Source organism: Bubalus kerabau, chromosome 20 (assembly GCF_029407905.1).
Source record: "Bubalus kerabau isolate K-KA32 ecotype Philippines breed swamp buffalo chromosome 20, PCC_UOA_SB_1v2, whole genome shotgun sequence".
Classification (NCBI taxonomy): Eukaryota; Metazoa; Chordata; class Mammalia; order Artiodactyla; family Bovidae; genus Bubalus; species Bubalus kerabau.
The window spans coordinates 53,686,086-53,692,085 of record NC_073643.1 but is presented as its reverse complement, the minus strand read 5'-3'; positions in this window follow the sequence as shown (position 1 = coordinate 53,692,085).

Genomic DNA, 6,000 nt, shown 5'->3' with positions numbered 1-6,000 from the left:
CAGTATTAAATATAATAAAAGCCATGTAAGAGAAACCTACGGTGAATATCATACTCAATGGTGAATGAATGTTTTCGTCTAAGATCAAGAGAAAAGTAGAGATGCCTGCTTTCACCACTTGTATTCAACACAGTACTGGAAGTTCTAGTCAGAACAATTAGTCAAGGAAAAGAAAAAGCATCCGAATTTAAGAAAGAAAAGATGTCTCTGTTTGCAGGTGATATGACTGTATACACAGAAAACCCTAAAGATTCTATTTAAAAAAAACTTGTATGACTAATACATGATTTCATCAAAGTAGCAGGATGTAAAATCAACACACAAAAAAATCAGTGACATTTCTATATATGAATAATGAGCAATCTAAAAAGGAAATTACAACAATTTCATTTACAATAGAACCAAAAACAATAAAACACTTAGGAATTAACCAAACAGGTAAAATAATTATACAGTGAAAACTATAAAACACTGCTGAGAGAAATTAAAGAAAACACAAATAAATGGAAACATATCCCTTGTTCATAGATGGAAGACCTAATAATTTTAAAATATTAGCACTACCCAAAGAAATCTACAGATTCAATACAAGCTCTATTAAAATCCCAGGTATGTTTTTTGAAGGAATACAAAACCTATATAAACATAATGTTATCAATAGAATGTAAAAGAAAAAAGAAAAAAAAAATGTTGGAAAAAAAGAACAAAGTTGGAGAAATAAACTTCCTGAATTCAAAACTAATCAAAGCACTATAGTACCGGCACTAAGACAGACATATAGATCAATGGAAAGAACAGAGAGCCCAGGAACAAACTTTCCATGTACAGTCAAGTGATCTTTTGATAAGGGTGCCAAGACCATTCAATGGGGAAAGGGCAATCTTTTCAACAATTGGGACTGGTTAAACCAGATTAACTACATGCAAAAGAATGAAGTTGGACCCTTACCGCACACTATATACAAAAATTAATTCACAATGGATTAAAAACCTAAGTGTCAGAAATAAAACTATAAAATTACTAGGAGAAAACACAGGGTAAAAACTTAATGACTGGATTTGACAATGATTTCTTGACACCAAAGGCAATGATTTCTTGAATGTGACATCAGAGGCACAGGCAACAAAAGAAAAAGTAGACAAATTGGACTTAATGAAAAATTTTAAAATTCTGCATCAAAAGAATATCAACAGAGGAAAAAGGTGACCCGTAGAGTGGGAGAAATCCCATAGACAGAGGAGCCTGGTGGGCTACAGCCCATAGGGTCACAAAGAAACAGACACAACTGACACGACTTAGCACGCATGCATAATAAAGGATTTTATCCAGGATATGTAGTGGACTCCTAAAACTCAACAACAAATTCAAAAATTGAAAAAGGAAATGATCAGATAGTTCTCCAAGGAAAATATACAAATGGATAATAAGCACATTAAAAGATTTTCAACATCTTTAAACATGCAGTTCAGTTCAGTTCAGTCTCTCAGTCATGTTCGACTCTTTGCGACCCCATGAATTGCCAGCACGCCAGGCCTCCCTGTCCATCACCAACTCCCAGAGTTCACTCAAACTCATGTCCATCAAGTCGGTGACGCCATCCAGCCATCTCATCCTCTGTCGTCCCCTTCTCCTCCTGCCCTCAATCCCTCCCAGCATCAGAGTCTTTTCCAATGAGTCAACTCTTTGCATGAGGTGGCCAAAGTATTGAGGTTTCAGCTTTAGCATCAGTCCTTCCAATGAACACCCAGGACTGATATCCTTTAGAATGGACTGGTTGGATCTCCTTGCAGTCCAAGGGACTCTCAAGAGTCGTCTCCAACACCACAGTTCAAAAGCATCAATTCTTCGGTGCTCAGCTTTCTTCACAGTCCAACTCTCACATCCATACATGAGTACAGGAAAAACCACAGCCTTGACTAGACGGACCTTTGTTGGCAAAGTAATGTCTCTGCTTTTGAATATGCTGTCTAGGTTGGTCATAACTTTCCTTCCAAGGAGTAAGCGTCTTTTAATTTCATGGCTGCAGTCACCATCTGCAGTGATTTTGGAGCCCAAAAAAATAAAATCTGACACTGTATCCACTGTTTCCCCATCTATTTCCTATGAAGTGATGGGCCCAGATGCCATGATCTTAGTTTTCTGAATGTTGAGCTTTAAGCCAACTTTTTCACTCTCCTCTTTCACTTTCATCAAGAGGCTTTTTATTTCCTCTTCACTTTCTGCCATAAGGGTGGTGTCATCTGCATATCTGAGGTTATTGATATTTCTCCCGGCAATCTTGATTCCAGCTTGTGCTTCTTCCAAGCCAGTGTTTCTCGTGATGTACTCTGCATATAAGTTAAATAAGCAGGGTGACAATATACAGCCTTGATGTACTCCTTTTCCTATTTGGAACCAGTCTGTTGTTCCATGTCCAGTTCTAACTGTTGCTTCGTGACCTGCATATAGGTTTCTCAAGAGGCAGGTCAGGTGATCTGGTATTCCCATCTCTTTCAACATCAGAGAAATGAAAATCAAACATATAATGATGTACTACCTCATGTCCATTAAGATGGCCACTATTAAAAATAATAAGTATTGACAAGGATGAGGAGAAATTGGAACCCTTGTGTACTGTTGGTGAGAATGTAAAGCATTACACTCTCTATGGAAAACAGTATGATGATTCCTCAAAAAATTAAGAACAGAATTACCATATGATCCAACAATACTACTTCCAGGTATACACCCACAAGAATTGAAAGCAAGGTCTTAAAGAAATATTTGTACAACCACATACACAATAGCATGATTCACAGTAGCCAAAAAAAAAAAAAATGTGATACATACAATGGAATATTGTTGAGTTTTAAAAAGGAAAATGATTCTGATATATGCTGCAACATGGATGAACTTTGAGGATATCACACTAAATGCAATACAACAGTCACAAAAAGATATGTCTGCTGCTGCTGCTGCTGCTAAGCCGCTTCAGTCATGTCCGACTCTGTGCGACCCCATAGACAGCAGCCTACCAGGCTCCCCTGTCCTTGGGATTCTCCAGGCAAGAACACTGGAGTGGGTTGCCATTTCCTTCTCCAATGCATGAAAGAGAAAAGTGAAAGTGAAGTCGCTCAGTCGTGTCCGACTCTAGCAACCCCATGGACTGCAGCCCACCAGGCTCCTCCGTCCATGGGATTTTCCAGGCAAAAGTACTGGAGTGGGGTGCCATTGCCTTGATTCTACTTAAATGAGGTACTTAGAGTAGTCAAACAGTAGATAAACAGTAGAATGGTCATTGCTGGGGATTAGGGAGAGGGAAAATGGGGAGTTACTATTTAATGAGTACAGAGTTTCAATTTTACAAGACGAAAAAGATATGCAGACAGATGGGGTAATGGCTGTATAACATAATGAATATAATTAATCACCTAACTGTACACTTAAAAATGATTAAGATGCCTATGGGAAATAAGTCTGACAGAGAAAGATACCACATGATGGTCCCTTACATGTGGAGTCTAAAAAATAAAAATAAATACAGGCTTAAAGACAGAGGAGAGACTGGTAGTTGCTAGAGGTGGAGGGTGGGGGATTGGAGAAATAGATGAAGAGGGTCAAAAGGCACACACTTTGAGTTTTAAAATAAATAATTTATAGGGATGTAATGTATAGCATTGTGACTATACTTAATAATACTGTATTACGTATTTGAAAGTTGCTAAGATAGTAGATCTTCAGTTCAGTTGCTCACTTGTGTCCAACTCTTTGCAGCCCCATGGACTGCAGCATGCCAGGCTTCCCTGTCCATTGCCAACTCCCAAAGCCTACTCAAACTCATGTCCATTGAGTCGGTGATAGTAGACCTTAAAAGTTCTCAAATCAAGGGCCTTCCCTGGTGGTCCAGTGGCTAAGACTTCATGTTCCCTATGTAGGGGGCCCAGGTTCAATCCCTGGTCAGGGAACTATCCCACATGCTGCAACTACAGATCTTGCATACTGCAACTAAGAGTTCACATGCTGCAGCGAAGACTGGAGGTCCTATGTGCCACACTAAGACCTGGTGCAGCCAAAATAATAAGTAAATATTTTCTGAAAAAGTTCTTATAACAAGAAAAAATTTATAACTGTCTAAATGATGAATATTAATTGTTGTGATCATTTTGCAATGCATACAAATACTGAATCATGTTGTACACCTGAAATTAATATGTCCATTATATCTCAATTTAAAAAATAAAAATTAAGGGTTTCTCTGATGGTCCAGTGGTTAAGAATCTGCCTTGCAATGCAGGGGACGTGGGTTCAATCCTTGGTCTGGAAGATTCCATGGGCCAGGGAGCAACTAAGCTTATATGCCACAACTGCTGAATCCATGCACTGCAACTACTGAAGCCCATAAGCCCAGAGCCTCTGCTTCGCAAGAAGAGAAGCCACCACAATGAGAAGCCCGAGCAGCACACCTAGAGAGCAGCCCCTGCTTGCCGCAGCCAGAGAAAGCCTGCGTGCAGCAGTGAACACCCACCACAGCCAAGAAAAGAGAAATCAGGTACAGCTTATTTAAAAAAAGAATGGACTGATGCAAAATCAACCTTGTTAAAAAATTTTAAATTACAGAAATTGTTAACATGGCAAATTTTATGCGTATTTTATCACAATTAAAAATTTGGAAAAAAAGAGAGAACAGACCGATAGGGACTTCAAATATTGAGTTTATTACATATAAATCCGTAAAAGTACTAACATTTTTCTTTTTTTCCCCTCAGCTTTGTTGAGATACAATTAACATATAAATTTTATTAGTTTAAGATTCCGTATGCTTATTTTTAAGAAGTAAAATATGTTTGAAAGTTTCATCTAGAAATTGGAAAACTATGAGAAGTGATAGGTTTGAAAAAGAGCCAATGAGAAAATATAGCAAATGAAAGTAAAAGCTCACTGGACATGTTGAACACTAGACTGGACACAGCCAATGAATCAGTGAACTAGGGAGCTAAGTCAGAAAAAATAAGTCTTGAAGTTCAGAAAGACAAAAAAAATGGGGAGGTATGAGGCAAGGGAAAGACAGGGTAAGAAAGAAGATACAGTGTTCTAATATACATGTAGTTGAGTCTCAGGATGAGAGAGAGTAGAGGCAACTGCTAAATGATTGAAAGTTATGTAAAAAAGACAATAGATATTCATAGACTCAAGAAGCCTAACAAATGCCAAGCATGATAAATACAAAGAAATTCTCATTTATACTCATTTTAGTAAAACTGCAGAAATTCTAAAGGATGTACATTAGACAGAGGAAAAATGATTCCTGATTTGCAAAAAAGGAATGAAGAGCAAAGAGAGTAGTAAATAGTGGGTAACTCTCAATATTTACCGGGTAACTCTCTTAAAAAGAAGAGTGTCTTGTGTGGTTTTAAAAGTTGGAATTTAAATACTTAACAAAAATGGTAGGCAAGTTGCCAGTGGAGAAATGGTAGTAGTCTAAGAAGGAAGGTAAACATATTGATTACCATTAATATTTGACAAATTAAAGATACATGTTTAGTTTCTAGTGAACCAGTAGAGACTTGCATGTCATCCACAGTTACAGTTAGAAAATAATAAGAAATAAAAGACTAGAATTGAGTATAGGGACAAATGAAAAACAGAAAACTGCATGGCAGGGCCAGCCCAAAATTTATTAGCAATTGCATTAAACTTACCAGAAATAAAAGGCTTCACTTAAATGCAAAAATTTCAGATTAGATTTTTTTTAAACTAAAGCTTTCTCTCCTTCCCATTCCCTTCCTATCCTGAAAAATAGCTTCCAAAAGGTTTGAGCTTCCCTGATGGCTAGGAGGGTAAAAAATCTGCCTGCAAACCTGTGGGAGACCCAGGTTTGATCCCTGGGTTGGGAAGATCCCCTGGAGTAGGAAACAGCAACCCACTCCAGAATTCTTGCCTGGAGAATTCCATGGACAGAGGAGCCTGGCGGGCTACAGTCCATGGGGCTGCAAAGAGTCAGACATGACTGGGACTAACACT